This window comes from Equus asinus, chromosome 5 (assembly GCF_041296235.1).
Source record: "Equus asinus isolate D_3611 breed Donkey chromosome 5, EquAss-T2T_v2, whole genome shotgun sequence".
NCBI classification, from domain to species: domain Eukaryota; kingdom Metazoa; phylum Chordata; class Mammalia; order Perissodactyla; family Equidae; genus Equus; species Equus asinus.
In genome coordinates this window covers 58740444-58757484 of record NC_091794.1, presented here as the reverse complement: position 1 = coordinate 58757484, position 17041 = coordinate 58740444, and the positions used below count along the sequence as shown (strand labels likewise).

Sequence of the window (17041 nt, the reverse complement as noted above, 5' to 3'; positions counted from 1 at the left end):
GAGAAATAGAACAAAGAATCCCAAAATTTATATGGAATGACAAAAGACTCCGAATTAGCCAAAGGAATCCTGAGGAAAAAGAACAAAGCTGGAGGTGTCATGCTCTCCAATCTCAAAATATACTACAAAGCTATAGTAATCAAAACAGTATGGTACTAACACAAAAACAGACACACAAATCAATGCAACAGAACTGAGAGCCCAGAAATAAATCCACACATTTATAGACAGCTAATTTTCCACAAGGGAGCCAAGAGCATTCAATGGAGAAAGAAGAGTCTCTTCAATAAATGGTGCTGGGAAAACTGGACAGCCACATGCAAAAGAATGAAAGTAGACCATTCCCTTACACCATGCACAAAAATCAGCTCAAAATGGATTACAGACTTGAATGTAAGACCCGAAACCATGAAACTTCTGGAAGTAAACATAGGCAGTGTGTTCTTTGACATCAGTCTTAGCAGTATATTTTCAAGTACCATGTCTGACCAGGCAAGGGAAACAAAAGAAAAAATAAACAAAAGCTAAAACTAAAAACTAAAAAGCTTCTGCACAGCAAAGGAAACCATCAACAAAACGAAAAGAAAAATCTAACAACTGGGAGAAGATATTTGCAAACCATCTATCAGATAAGCGGTTAATATCCAAAATACAGAAAGAACTCATACATCTCAACAACAAAAAAACCAACAACCCAATTAAAACATGGGCAAAAGATCTGAACAGAGATTTCTCTAGAGAAGATATGTAGATGAACAACAGGCACATGAAAAGACGCTCAACATCATTAACAATCAGGGAAACACAAATCAAAACCACAGTGAGGTGGGGCCGGCGCCGTGGCCGAGTGGTTAAGTTCGCACACTCCGCTGCGGTGGCCCAGGGTTCAGATCCTGGGCGCGGACATGGCACCGATTGTCAGGCCACGTTGAGGCAGCGTCCCACATCCCACAAGTAGAAGGACCTGGAACTAAGGTATACAACTATGTACCGGGGAGTCAGGGGGGCGGTTTGAGGAGATAAAGCAGAAAAAAAAAGAAGATTGGCAACAGTTGTTAGCTCAGGGGCCAATCTTTAAAAAAAAAAAAAAACTACAATGAGGTATAATTAACAAGACAGGAAACAATAAATGTTGGAGAGAATGTGGAGAGAAGGGAACCCTTGTACACTGCTGGTGGGAGTGCAAATGGTGCAGCCACTATGGAAAACAGTATGGAGTTTCCTCAAAAAATTAAGAATAGATCTACCATATGATCCAGCTATTCCACTGCTGGGTATTTATCCAAAGAAACTGAAAACACGAATGCGTAAAGATACATGCACCCCTATGTTCATTGCAGCATTATTCACAATAGCCAAGACTTGGAAGCAACCTAGGTGCCCATCAAGGGACAAATGGATAAAGAAGACGTGGTATATACACACAATGGAATACTACTCAGCCATAAGAAACGATGAAATCCAGCCATTTGTGACAACATGGATGGACCTTGAGGGTTATTATGCTAAGTGAAGTAAGTCAGAGGGAGAAAGTCAAATACCATATGATCTCACTCATAAGTACAAGATAAAAACAACAACAAACAAACACACACACAGCAACAGAGATTGGATTGATGGTCACCAGAGGGGAAGAGAGGAGAGAGGAGGGTGAAAGGTGTGATTATGCACATGTGTGTGGTGGCGGATTGTAATTAGTCTTCGGGTGGTGAACATGATGTAATCCACACAGAATTCGAAACATATTACCATGTACATCTGAAAGTTAAAAAAAATTTTTTTTAAAAAAAGCCACACTGTGGCAGTATCCCACACCTGAAAAAATTTAAAAAATAAAGATTGACCCTGAGCTAAAAAAAAAAATCTATCACGTAAATTCAAAAACAAGGTGGAGGCAATGAAATAATGAGATTAAATCAATCTCAATTTTTCTTATAAATAATGAGTTATAATAATAGTAATAAAAATAAGTAGGTAATTGAGCACTCATTAGATGCCCAGTACTTTTCTAGGAGATTTACATGCATTATCTTAACAGCCCTAAGAGATAGATACTATTACTATTCCCATTTTACAGATGAGCTTGAGAACGAGAGAGTTTAAATAACTTCTTTAAGGTTACCTGGCTAGGCATTTGTGACAACATGGATGGACCTTGAGGGTATTATGCTCGCTAAGTGAAATAAGTCAGAGGGAGAAAGTCAAATACCATATGATCTCACTCATAAGTACAAGATAAAAACAGCAACAAATAAACACATAGCAACAGAGATTGGATTGATGGTCACCAGAGGGAAAGGGGGGAGGGAGGAGGGCAAAAGGGGTGATTAGGCTAATGTTTGGTGATGGATTGTAATTAGTCTTTGGGTGGTGAACATGATGTAATCTACACAGAATTTGAAATTTATTATGATGTACATCTGAAAGTTAAAAAAAAAAATAGCCACACTGTGGCAGCACCCCACATAAAAAATAGAGGAAGATTGGCACGGATGTTAGCTCAGGGCCAATCTTCCTCACAAAAACAAATAAATATTTTTAAAAAAGAAATTCAAATCCATCTTTACAATCACTCTGCTATCATTGTTTATTTAGAACCTGTGTTTAAATGCAAGAACACGTAGACCACAGAGATTACCACATTGAACTTCTCCCGGAGCAAGCACAAGTGATTCTGAACCGGGAGAAGTGGCCCTCCAGAGGAACAGGCGTCAGTGAGTCTGCACAGGTGGGGGCCAGTGATTGAGACTTCTCCAAATTCAATTCCATGTAGAATACAGTGCGTATTAAGGGACAGATTATAAAAATGTGATCATTTGACACACATATATTGTTAATACTCAGCAATAAACTGCAGCAATTGCTTAAAACTTAGACCAGCTAAAGATTTTTGTGTAGGAGAGGAGTCCTTTATCAATGACATTATCTAAAATTGCTGGTGAAGGTGATAATAAAAGTAAACTGATTTTGGTCAGAAAAAAAAAAAAAGGCTACCTTGCGAGGAAGTAGAAAAGCTGGGATTCCAACCCAAGTAATCTGCTCTTAACCCTGTCACCAGCACCATGCCCATAGAATTCTCTCTATTTTCTTTACAATTAACTCCCCACCTGCATCCCCGACTTGTTTCAGTAATAAAACAGTCTGCTAAAAAGCAGGGAAATTATTTAAATGCCATACTAAAAACAAAAGCAAAAAAAGTCAGATGACATTTATTTGGTTTGTGCTTTGTGACAGTTAATTTAAAAATAGCATTATAGCCACAAAATTAGACAGAAATGAGACAAAGACCAAGAGATGACTCCAAGCAGATTCCTAAAAACATTCCTCTAAAAAAATCGACTGCCTCAGATTTTCTTCCCAGCATTTCTTGGAGCAGACGTTAAGTACTTAAAAATTTAAAGTGTTGCTCTGCCATAGAAAGATCATCGCTAGCTGTCATCTTTACTGACAAGTGGGGGAAGGAGGGGTCTCAGTCCTGGAGGTAAGTCAGGAAGACAGGCATCCACCGTGTGACATCTCAGTGTCCGTGAAAGTGCTGAGAGAAGCCAAAGCGGCATGGCAGGCGAACTCACTCCTCTGAGGTCCTGCCTGGGCCCCAAGAAACCGCCGAAGCAGCCTAGGCCTGGACGTAGGGGCTCCTTGGATAACGCGAAAAGAGGCAGACATATGTAGTCAGCTCTTATCCCTACTAAAGTAAGTATGTAAATTCAACTTTATCCCTACAAAAATTCACCGAGTCACCCTGTCCCTTGAGATGACACTAAGGGAAGCTCAAGCCTACATCCAGTGACTTGTGGGAAGTGCGCGTCCTCCCGGGGATTTCTGCAGATTCTCAGAATTCTATTGCAATGAACACCTCTGGCGTTCAGCTCCCTCCTCTGCTCAGTTAGTTTGGCTTGAAGATCACTTTGCCTTCCCAGGCCAAGGTTATTTTCCATACTACACCAACCCGGGCGCAGAGCTCAGTCCCTTCCATAATTTACACACACAAAAGAGAACACTCACTCACGGCAGCACAGCACCTGTGCCTGAGGTCTGGGAATACTGAAAAGAATGTACCACACAAAAATACACATTTACTATTAGAAATCCCCTTTCATAACAGGTCTTGGCTATCCTCTATTTCTCCTCTACCCTTCCCACATGTTCCCTCCTAGGCCAGCCCAATCAGGAGAAAAAGAAATTTACACATATATATTTATATACACAGATCCTCACATACGTACGCCCATTCCTCTCACTTTCTTGTGCAGAGCTCCAATAGCTGCGCTTCCTTCAATCAACGAAAGTCCAGAACTCAGTCACCATCGGAGAAGCGCTGAGTAAGTTCTTAGACAAAGGCCCTCTCCTCCTGCATTTCCAGCGTGGACATTATGGGGTAGAATGGGAGAGTCTATTTATGTAACAGCAAGCAGATAAAGTAATAATGGAAGGCATCATCAACTACACTGCACAATTCCCGCCTTGAGTGTGTTACCAGGCTGTGCCATATCTAAACTGCTTCTTGGAATTGCTCTCTTGCTGTCCCCTTCCATGAACACTTCCCAGAGCCAAGTGTGCCAGGCCTGGACCATCAACACCCTCCACAGAGTCCACTATCTCCCCATCCAACCAAGAAACTGCTGGTGGCATCACCTTCACAAATATTTGTTTTGTAATCTCCTTCTTTGGTTTAAGAACACAAAAGCAGGGCTGGCCCGGTGGTGGAGTGGTTAAGTTTGCATGCTCTGCTTCAGTGGCCCAGGATTTGAGGGCCTGGATCTCAGGCTCGGACCTGAACACCACTCATCAAGCCGTGCTGTGGTGTCATGCCACGTACAAAATAAGGGAAGATTGGCATGGACGTTGGCTCAGGGACAATCTTCCTCAAACACACACAAAAAACACAAAAGCTCCCTATTTCCAAGTAGATTTTTTTCCATGTAAGCTAACATTCAACTGACCATTTATCTAATCAACCCCATTCTTTCTTACTTCCCTATATAAATCTACTTCTGGCCAAGCAAATATATTTTCAAACTTCAATCAGCATGATTTTCTGAGCTTCAAAAGCAGGTTTGGGGGCCCACCCCGTGGCCAAGTGGTTAACTTTGCACGTTCCACTTCAGCAGCCCAGAGTTTCACCAGTTTGGATCCTGGGCGCCAACATGGCACCACTCATCAAGCCACGCTGAGGCGGCGTCCCACATGCCACAACTAGAAGGACCCACAACTAAAATGTGCAACTGTGTACTGGGGGGATTTGGGGAGGAAAAAACAGGGGGGAAAAAAAGAAGATTGGCAACAGTTGTTAGCTCAGGTGCCAATCTTTAAAACAAAACAAAAAAAAGCACGTTTGTTTTTACTTGCATGGCAGTTTCAGTATCTGAAAGATGCTTTCTCCTTCTTCATCCACATATATTCATTGGCACTTCCAAAATGAGATCAAATTTCCTCTTCTACAGGATGTTGTCTCTGATTGACGCCACCTAACTGGGACCACTGCTCTGCCCTCAGCCCCTTTATCAGTTAAGAACTCTGTACCCCATGAGCATTAATACAGACAAAATAGCCATCATTAGTTGAGCACCTACTGTGTGCTAAGCACTTTGCATGAGAATTAGCTCATTTAATTCTCACAAAAAAACTAAACGTGTACTATTATCCCCATTAAACAGATGGGGAAACTGATGCTTAGAGAGGTTAAACAGCTGTCCAAATCCGCACAGCTGGAACATGGCAGAGTAAGGTTTTGAACTTGGACTGTCTGAGTCTATCACCTGAGCCTTAACCACAATACTATAAAACTTCTGGGATGATTACATTATTCAGTAGCACTCATTTATGTTTGTCTAGTCTGTTAATCCATCCAGATCATGGGCTGCTGAAGGTAATGAATGATTTCTCCTACCCTGTTTACTTATATTCTTTGTCTCTCTCCTTTTTTTTGGATATTTGACTTAAAAATAGGGGTCAGGGAGACAATCAAAGAGGAATTGTGCAATGATACTTATTTTCCTTGTAAGTGAAATTTGGTTACTGCTGTGGCCAATCTATCGGTACCAGTTATCCTTCAGATAAACTGATTTCAAGAGTTATCAATGATCAATTAAGAGTGATAGATCTATATCTAAAATTGCTACAAGTTGGATTCCTGAAGCCCTTATCAGGTGGAATGGTTAGAAATTCTGCAAAATCAAATTCTTCCCAGACAACATAGGAACATCATCTGCTCATTTCCTTCATTCTCAAGGAATAAGAAATAGGATGTGTAGCGTTTCTGTAAAACCAAATTTCTTCAAATATGTATAAAAAATATATTTCTAAACTAAAATGTCTAAAATCAGTATTTGTTTGCAAAAGTCCCAGAAGGAAGTAATTCATCTTTCCTCCCCAGACAAAATTGAGTACATAACAACCTTCCTGATGATATGCCTGAGTAAGTATTGCCAGAATTTATTATATAAAGAGTCAAATGTTCCATTTCTCGCAACCATTAGTCTTAGTAAGGCTTTAGATGTTGAATAGCCTTGCAAGAATAAAATTAATCAAAGAAAACAAAATCATATTTCTTTCTCAAAATTGTTAATAGGAGAAAATTTGTGAAATGGATGGAATAAGCAAGTAACACGGGATTTATTTTCTAATTACCCCCCTAAAGTACACTCCCACTAAAGCAAATCTTAAAACCCTCTGTAGAAAATGAGTATTTGATAGATGTGGACTTATATTGTTCTTATTGGTTACATAATGACACCTACATTCAATTTCCAACTACCAGCTAGCAGGTCTAACTTTGGAGATTTATACTGGTGAATTTGTAATCCCTCTACCTTGCAACTAGACTACCCAGGAAATGTAAAATAATTTTTATATTGCTAATTTTTAAAGAGCATAAAGAAATAAACAGGTCCATTGGCAGGAAAAACAGTTGTGTAATACATTCTAAGGTACCCTGCAAAAAATGTTCAAAATATATGTTACTTTGAGTTATCCATTTTTCAGCTCTCCTTTATAAGCAGAAAACTAGGAATTGGCATATTTGGAGATGGATTTCTGTTTTTCAAAACTGGGTATGATAAAATAAACTTAAATAGTTTCACATGAATTATATTTATATTAATTTGTAGAAGCTGGCTTATGCACTTAAGATTGTTTTAATTTCATGGTGATTTGAGCAGAAAGCAATCAGTAGGTAAGAGGGAAGGAGGGCATATTGATCCAAACAGGCATTTGGTCATATAGGAGGGGCGTTGAGGGGAAGGGCAGCTAATGTCTCTTAAGCACATCTAATTTGCCGGCTGTCATTCCAAGTATCTTGCTATGAATGACTGCATTTAAGTTTCGCAGGCCCCATGAAGTCAGCACTAGCATTATCCCCATCGCACAGATGAGGTAATGGAATAGTAGCCAGCTCGTGCTTACTTTTCCTATTTTTTCTAATTCTTTTGAGCAAATAATTTGATTGGGGGGGAAGGAGAAGAAAGAAAAGTGGCAGCAGGTGGGTAAAGTTGCAAATACCTCCTTTCTGGGGGAAAAAAATGTGCTCACTATATATGATATCTACTTGGGTTCTATGCTCATCTTCTGTTCAGGGACTCTTCCACTGCAATCAGTGGGGAAATCTTCCCTTTCTAAGAGAACAGAGATTTCAACCCTACCAGCGGGGCAGCAGTCTGCCCAATTGAGCCTCTGTGTGAAGCAGGAAGAGATGTCCCCGCCTCCTGGAGGCAGAATCAGAGAGAGCTCTTCTTACAAGATGAATGAGAAAAACCCCTGCTCCAGATGGTCAGGAAGCAGGTACTATACTTCCTCTGAGCCAGGGCCACAGCCTGGCCAGCAGGATTCTCATCTCCACTGGCCGGGTGTTCCCACGCAGGGTGCAACCTATGTGATCACATGCTGGGTCCTGGGACCAAGTGGGTAGATTGGTCTTGTTAAGCTTTCAGACTCTAACCACCCTGGGAGCTCCATTTCCTGTCCTCTCCAGCACTCCCCTGACCCTAAGATCCAGCAACACCTTTCAGGTCTTGGCACATCTTCTTTCTTTGCCCAGAACACTTTCTTGGCTCTCGTCTATCCAGAGGACCACTACTCGACCCAGTTCAAATGTCACTTCTTCTGGGAAACTTTCCAAAAAGGAAAAGTTAAGAACAAGAAAGAGAACACAGACCAGGCAGGAGACTCTGCTGCCTGAAGGAAACGTCCATTAGCCAAGAATAGTCAGATCTTAGTCTGAGTCAGACTGAAAAAGAGAAATGTCTCAGGTTTACTCCTTGTTCTTTCCTCAGTTTAAACAGTGAGCAATCCAGTGCTTGTGCGCTTCCAACAGTCACTCACTCTGCGTAGGTTTCTGGACCTATGGGAAACACTGAGCTGGAGTCAGACAGACCTAAGTGTTGGACCTTGCTAAATTTCTTGAAGTCTCAGCTTCCTCAGCTGCAAAATGGGCATCATAATACCTACCTTAGCAAAGCATCATAGTAGATGATTCTCTGAATGTTAGTCCCTTCTGTTCCCTTAAACAGTATGAAAGATATGCTTACTTTTCCCCAACCCAGTTAATCCATAAACTTCTTGAGCCAAAACAGTGGCTTATTTATATGGAGGCTCTTTGTGTTTTTCTTCTCACTATACCCCCAATCCACCACAAAACCTTACACATAAATATTTGCTCAAGAAATATTGGATCAATGCATACAAAGATGACATACAGTACGTGCTCTTAAGGACTTTTACAATTTATAGGAGAGTTGCCAAAATTTCCCATAAAAGCTACTGTGCATACAACGGCAGAACTGAGACGTTAAGTGCGATGGAGGTTGTTCCTTTCATCTCTGAAACTCATTTATTCATAGCAAATATTTAAAGAGTCTATGTCTTTAAAACAAGAGTGTGTATTAAGTGGAAGGCACTGCATGTAGTTGGAGCATGGAGGGATGAGGATAAAAACAAAAGGCAGCCTCTGCCTTCAAGTCTAAATGAGGGCAGGAGACACATGCCTGAATAATTAGAAGTCAGTACGGACTGTGATGATGGCCACAGGAAGAATCAAGGCAAAGTCTCAGGGCCGTGGTGCAGGGAACAGTGTGAGAGCACATGCCTCTGGTTTCTCGCCCTCATGGGAACCTGACAAGGCGAGAGAAAACTGCGACTACTCTGTCAAGCACAAAGCTGAGGAAGCAGGGGCCAAAGATAGTGGCTTTATTATTTTGATGATCGATACATATTGTATTGCAAAACAACAAAGACTGGAAGCTAAACCCCAAAATCTAATAGGTGTGAATTCAGCGTAATTGGGTTATAATTTCTTTCATAGACGCGTGTATCTTTTTCTTTCTTTTCTATATTTCTTTATTCACCATAAATTAGTTGTTGATTCCATAATTAGAAGGTAAAACCATTAGCCTTTCTTGCTTATCTAACGTTCTTTCTGATTGCATGCTACCAAGTAATCATATAAATGAAGCAGCCACTTTTAACGTGCTTACCCTGCTCTCTTAAATGTAAGAAATCATATGCTTAGCTGACATCCATTTCCTTCTTTCTCTTGGAATCATTTAAAATAGTGTATTTTTCAAATTTGGGTAATATATTCAATATATGTGTTATTTACAAGAATTTGAGACCTGGTTGTCCTTCTAATCTAGTTTATTAAATTATCCAGCCAAAAAGATTAAAACTAAGACGATCATCCCAATAGATTTTAAGTATGACAATATCTGTTACTAAGGAAGTGAAGGAATTGGAATTCCCAGGCTAGCATGAAATGGCTTCTTGGGGCCAGCCCAGTGGCCTAGTGGTTAAGTTTGGTGCACTCTGCTTCAGCGGCCCAGGTTCGTGGGTTCAGATCCCAGGCACAGGCCTACACCACACATCAGCAGCCGTGCTGTGGTAGCAACCCACATACAAAATACAGGAAGATTGGCACAGATGTTAGCTCAGGGCAAATCTTCCTCAGCCAAAAAAGAAAATGGCTTCTAAAATTGAAAATGTATATAGTTTATGGCTCAGGAATTCTATCTCTATATATTACACCAAAAAGATACTTATGAGGAGTTTGTTTCAGCATTATTTATAATAGCTAGAAATAATTTAAATGTCTATTAAATGTGGATTGGATAAATAAAACATAGTATTTGATGATTGTACAGTATAATAAAATATAGTATTTGATTCAGTCCATCTATGACGGAATACTATACAACTATTAGGAATGGACAAGTTCTACATAATTTCTACATGAATAAATCTCAAAGCATAATGCTAAGTGCAACAAGCTAATTGCAGAAAGGCACAGTGCTCTATGTATGTAAACTTAAACAGCATACAAAGCGAAACATTTACAGTTGTCCTGTCCAATATGGACACGTGGCTATTGAGCACTTGAAATGTGGATAGTATGACTGAGAAATTAAATTTTTTATTTTACTTATTTTAATTAATTTAAAATTTAAAACTGAAACAATGTAAAATGTTTTTCCATTAAACATGACATTAATGTTTTGATGATACTACATTTCACCTTATCTGTTTTCATATATTATTGTTGTACTCTAGTACATGAGTGCTTCTTTGCTTTCTAAATGTGGTCCTGAGAAAATTGTAAATTATACATATAGCTTGCATTATATTTCTATTAGACAGTATTGCTATAGATTCTTCTTAAAGAAGCCTAAGTGTGATTAAAGCTATTTTTGAAATGTACCAAAAGGATCCACACTAAATTCATTATATTGGCTGCTTCCGGTCAGGGAGGGAGGAAAGAATGGGAATATAGGAATTGAAATAAAAGGAATTCCACTTCCTGTGGTTTCATTTCCTTTATTCAAAACTGACAGAGCCAGCCACAATGGCCTAGCGGTTAAAGTTCAGTGCGCTCCACTTCAGCAGCCCAGGTTCGGTTCCCAGGCTCAGAACCACACCATCCATCTGTCAGTTGCCATGCTGTGGCAGTGGCTCACATAGAAGATCTAGAAGGACCTACAACTAAATGTATAACTCTGTACCAGGGCTTCGGGGAGGAAAAAACAGAGAGAGAGGAAGATTGGCAACAGATATTAGATATTAGCATTTTCCCAGAAAAAAACAAACGAAAAAAATTGCTGTGGCTTCTTAAAAAACAACAACTGATAAAGTAAAGGAGTAGATGAGATAAATACAGCAAAATCCACAGAATGGTTATAAGGGGTTCATCTACCTTTGCGTATGTTTGATGCTTTTTATAATAAAACAATTTTAATCATGAAGTAAATATGCTACAATTGCCAGTTTCAGGTAGTGAGTACACCCATATTATCGTATTATTCTTTGTACTTTTTGAGAGTTTGTTTTTGTTGTCTTTTTTGGGTTTTTCCTTAAGAATCCTCAAAATTAAAAAGGAGGGGTGAATAATAATTCTTTCTTAAGATATCCTTTCCTTTTTCCTTAGCCTGACTACCTCCCACTTGTCCTTCCAGACTCAGTTCCTCCAAGAGGAAGCACTCCCTGGACACATGCGGCATCTCACATGAGAGCGAGGCTCTCATGATGTCTGGGGTGCTTGCCCATTATACTGAATGTATTTGTTAATTTTCCTCCCACTGATGAAAAGTGTCTGACTCACCCTTGTGTCCACAGAGCCTTCCACGCCATCAGGCACATAATGATGCTTGTCCTGTTGGTTGAGTAAACGAAACGCCTCAGTTCACGGCACACGGTATCAAGGCCCATGAAAGGTCCCTGCTTTTAGTCTTTCCCTTTAAGCCCCACATCCCACCCCCGTCCCCCTTCTCCATAAGCAACCACTTTAATGCATCTGAAGTGCGTCTTCTTCTCTGTATGCTCTTGTAAAATGTATTCCTGTTTTGTGCGCAGAATTTTTAATGTTTGTAACCAATATTGTTATGAATATGTTTTCTTTCATTCTGTACCTTACTTTTTTCACTAAGCACTATCTTCTTAAGATGCCTCCATATTGCTGTGTGCAAACCTAAGCTGATGTTTTTAAGCGATGTATAATTTTCCATGGTGTCCATCCGCCACATTTAACCTCTCCACAGGCACCCGTCAATTCCCCGCCACAACAAATAATGATGCAGCATTCCCTTATGGCTCTGTGAGAACTTCTTTGTGATAAATATGCAGCAACAGAATTACTGGACCACAGGGTATGCCTATATTTAGCTTGACTAAATACTATCAGATCTTTCACTGTTTCTTAATTTTCATTTCCCTGATTTCTAGTGAATTTGAGCATCAGCTGTAATGCTCGTAAGCCTATGGGGTTTCCTCTTCTGTAAAACGCCCACTCCTTGGCCATTTTTCCACTGGGCTTGGTCTTTGAGCTATCTCTCCATTCCACTAGTCCATCTGTCTATTCTTATACTGATACCATCATTTACTTATCACTATGATTTTGTAGTATGTTTTAGTATCTGGTTGGGAAAGTCTCTCCTCCATACTCTTTTTTTTAAGGTTAACATCTACAGTCATAGACCTTTATTCTTCCATATATTTTCTTTTCCTTGTTTAATAAACTTTTGTCATAAATAGGAGGTTAGTCTTTATCAAAACTTTTTTCTACTTTAAGAAAATCCAAGATTTTTCTCTTATAGGCTGTTTCATAGTGAATTATTCAGAAATACTCTTTTTTTTTAAGTATGCTTTTTGGTTTTTTTGGTGAGGAAGATTGGCCCTGAGATAACATCTGTTGCCAATCTTCCTCTTTCTTTTTCTCCCCAAAGCCCCAGTACATAGTTGCATATCCTAGTTGTAGGTCATTCTAGTTCTTCTATGTGGGATGCTGCCACAGCATGGCTTGATGAGCAGTGTGTGGGTCCATGCCCAGGATCCAAACCTGCGAAGCCCTGGCCACCAAAGCAGAGAATACGAACTTAACCACTCAGCCACGGGGCTGGCCCCCATACAGAAACATTCTTGAGGTGAAGCTACTTGTGCATTTCTGGAATAAATACTATTTGATCTCACTATATTATTTGTAATGCACTATTGGATTTTGTTGGCTAATATTTTATTTAGGAAAACGTATTCCATGTTCAAAGATTGAAGACCTCATACTGTTGAGATGTCAGTTCTCCCTAAGTTGATAGATAGATTCAATGCAATCTCAATCAAAACACAAGGTGGGTTTTTTTTAAGAAATCTACATGCTGATTCTAAAACTTTATGTGAAAATATGAAGAACCTAAAATAGCCAAAGCAATCTTGAAGAAGTTGGAAGACTTATACCATCATGTTATAAAGCTATAGCAATAAAGAAAGAGGGATATTGGTGAAGGATTAACAAATTGACCAACGAAACAGAATAAAGACTCCAGAAATAGACTCATACAGACAAAAAAAGGCATCACTGAATTTCAGTGGGAAAAGAATAATCCTTTCAATACACGGTGCTGCGTCCATTGGATATCCATTTGCAAGAAATAAATTTAACCTCTACCTTACACACTCAAAAAAATTAAGATGGATCATAGAGCTTAAATGTGGAAGGTAAAACAATAAAAGTTCTAAAAGATAACATGAGAGAATATCTTCATTACTCTGGAGTAGGCAAAGATTTCTTCACCAAGAAATAAGACCCACAAGCGCTAATCATAAAAGAAAACTTGATTGATAAATTGGAATTTGTTATAATTAAGAACTTCTGTTCATCAAAAGAAATCATTAAGAGTAAAAAGACTGGGCCGACCCCATGGTCAAGCGGTTAAGTTCGCACGCTCCGCTTCGGCGGCCCAGTGTTTCGCCGGTTTGGATCCTGGACGCGGACGTGGCACCGCTCATTAGGCCACGTTGAGGTGGCGTCCCACACACCACAACTAGAAGGACCCACGACTAAAATATACAACTATGTACTTGGGGGATTTGGGGAGAAAAGGCAGAAAAAAAAAAAAAAGAAGATTGGCAACAGTTATTAGCTCAGGTGTCAATCTTTGAAAAAAAAAAAAGAGTAAAAAAGCAAATAACAAACTGGGAAAATATATTTCCAATACATCTATCTGACAATGGATAAGTATCCCAACTATATTTTTTTAAATACTCCTACAAATCGATAAGAAAAAGACGGACAACTCAGCTTTTTAAATGTGCAAAGATTTGAGCAAGCACTTCATAAAAGAGAATATCCAAATGGCTAATGAGCATATTAGAGATGTTCAACTTTATTAATCATCATTAATCATTAGAGTAATGCAGATTAAAATCACGGTGAGACATTATCATTCCACCATAATGAATAAAACTAAAAGGACTGAAAATGCCAAGGTACTGTGAGGTACGAACAGGCAGCAACTGTATACACTCTCATACACTCGTGGGAGTGTAGAGTTACTTTAGGAAATTGTGTGTGTTATGACTCTGCGGTTCCAGTTATGGGTATAGACCCAAAAGAAATGACTTATAAAACATATACGCAAGCATATTCATAGCTGCTTTGTTTAAAACAGCCCAAAACTGAAAACAATCCAAATGTGCATCAAAGTAGAATTAATAAATAGTGATATCATTATACAATAGAATAATACACAGCAATTTTAAAAACTACTGCACATACAACAACATGAATGAACTTCATAGATAGAGTGTTGAGCAAAAGAAGCCAGACACATGAGAAATACCGTATGATTGCACTGACAGTAACCGGGAGACGGTGTAAGGGGACCTGCTGGGCTCTAGAACTAGTCTGTATCCCGATCTGAGGTGACGTGGATGTGCATGTGTACAGAAATGCAGCGAGCTGTGCACTTCAGATTGCGTGCTTCGCTATAAGATATTCTTCAATAAGAAAGTAAAAAATAAATAAAACTATTGTTTAGGATCTTTGCATCTATGTTCACAGGTGAAAGAGGCTATAATTTTCTCTTTTTTAACTGTTTATTGAGATTATGATAGTTTACAACCTTGTGAAATTTCAGTTGTACGTTATTGTTTGTCAGTCGTGTTGTAGGTGCACCCCTTCACCCTTTGTGCCCACTCCCCACCCCACCTTTCCCCTGGTAGCCACTAATCTGTTCTCTTCGTCTACATGTGTAGCTTCCACTTATGAGTGGAGTCATACAGAGATTGTCCTTCTCCATCTGGCTTATTTCACGTAACATAATGCCCTCAAGGTCCATCCATGTTGTTGTGAATATAATTTTCTTTTTTTGTATTACCTTGCCTGGTTTCGGCATCGAGATTACCTAAGTCTCAGAACACAAGCTTGACACATTTCACCCTGTAAATGTTGTCTGAACGATGGAAGAACCTCCCAGAGTCATTGTAAAGAGCAGGGAAATAATACATGACTGCACGTGGAACAGCCCAAAGCTGGGACACACATCAGGCGTCATTCTGCCGTCATTGCCACGCATTTCAGTTCTCTTATTCATGTCAATAGCCAACTCAACTGTCCCCTTCACATTGGAAAGAATTTCTGTTTGGCTTCAATACAGACAATCCTGAAGATTCTGAGTGAGTTTTATTTGGAAAAAGAGAGAGTGATAGAAGGGTTCATGAGTGTGAACATCAAGTACAGATAACGGAAGCTAACAGAGAGATCTGGATCAAGTTCTGAATGTGGTTTGGATAAAAGTAAATGAGAACTCACTTCTGCTTGATGCTTAGCCTAAAAAGGAATATTAAAGAAGTTATGTTCCATTTCAGTTTTCTTAATTGTGGCACATTTGCTGCACTCCAAATTGCCCTGAATAGGAAAGATGGGGCCATCTGCAAGCATTGTGTTGAACACGCGAATGGTGATACAGACGTCTTACTTTAACAATTCTGATGTATTCTTCTAAGTCCTACAAAAGTAAAATGTGGTATTTAAATATAACTATAACGAGTGAATAAATTTTTATAAATTTTAGCTACTCTCAGCCTTGAGACTTGAGTGGCAAACTTCCAGAGAAAGCGTTAGAAGGATTGGTGAGGAGAGGTAGGGTAGTGCCAGGGGATTTCAATGCTACATTTAACCACAAGAAAACCCCAGTGAGGAATACAATGGCCCCATTTAATTATAAAGAAACTGAGATTAGAGGTTAGGTAACATGTGAACAATCGTGTGACCAGCAGACTCACCCCAGGCCTTGCAGCAAGGTCTCTCCTCCTCCAGGGACCACTCCTCCCACTTATACCAACCAGGCTGGGCAGAGGTTTCCACTTCGTCTAAAAATAAATTGGTGAAAATTGAAAAGTGACTCAGAGTAATCCCAGACAAACAGCGTTAGCTGCAACAGGCACATGTGAATGTTGTCTGAACATCTTGTGGTTTTGAAGACTTATCCCTTTTCCCAGAATGAGTGCAGTCCAAGCCCATTACGTGCCATGCATCTTCCAGAAAACGTAAACATTTTCCCTTGTTTCTTCATTTCTCCAACTTGTCAGACATAATGAAAGCAGAACAGCTTACCAGTAAGCATTGGTTTTTCTTCTTCAATAGACTCTATTAAAGCTTAATTGAGTGACGATCATAAGACGGTTAAAAATGAAAGAATGATAAAAGTTAAATGTTTTCAATACCTTCAGAGAAAGCAGAGGTAAATCTGAGTCCGAGAGCTAGGCTGGGAAAGGAAGGGTTGTTTAATAGAAACTTCCATCCAACAATAAATCACCAAGTGCATCCCTTTCAGGGACTTCCCGGTGAGGGAGCCGGGCAGGTCACTCCCGGGCTGTCCACACCAGCGCTGCACGGGGTGGCTGGTCCAGAGCAGTCAGTGCAGCCATGGGATGGCCCTAGGTAAATCACAGAGCGGGAGCTGAGGGGGGGGCCACATGGGAGCTCAGCCCTGGGAACTCCCAGCCTGAGCAGCACACAAATCATTTAGCAATCATTATCATAATTACTGCTAAATTATTGTTGAGCTGGGGGACGAGGAGAAAGGCTGTTTTTGCTCTCTGATTTCACTGAAGTTTCCAAGATGACTATTTAAATTTCCAGAATAAATAATTTCCTTTCCCACGATTGTCTCAGAGAAGCCAAGTCTTCCCATGTGACTTTTAATTCTAGTTCTCTAATCTTAATTTTTCAATGGCCTTGGGCAAGGCAATGGAGTGCTCAATGCCTTAATTCCTCCAGTCACTA

General features: G+C 39.7%; 1 long non-coding RNA gene across 1 annotated transcript; it reads right to left on the bottom strand.

Moving 5' to 3' along the window:
* Positions 1 to 10795: 10795 nt before the first annotated feature.
* LOC139045439 (uncharacterized) lies at positions 10796 to 16680 on the bottom strand. Its single transcript, XR_011503754.1, has 4 exons — positions 16480 to 16680; positions 16039 to 16125; positions 11585 to 11635; positions 10796 to 10993 (listed from the first exon to the last, which is right to left on the bottom strand). It is a non-coding gene; the product is annotated as an uncharacterized lncRNA (long non-coding RNA).
* Between the last annotated feature and the right edge of the window lie 361 nt (positions 16681 to 17041).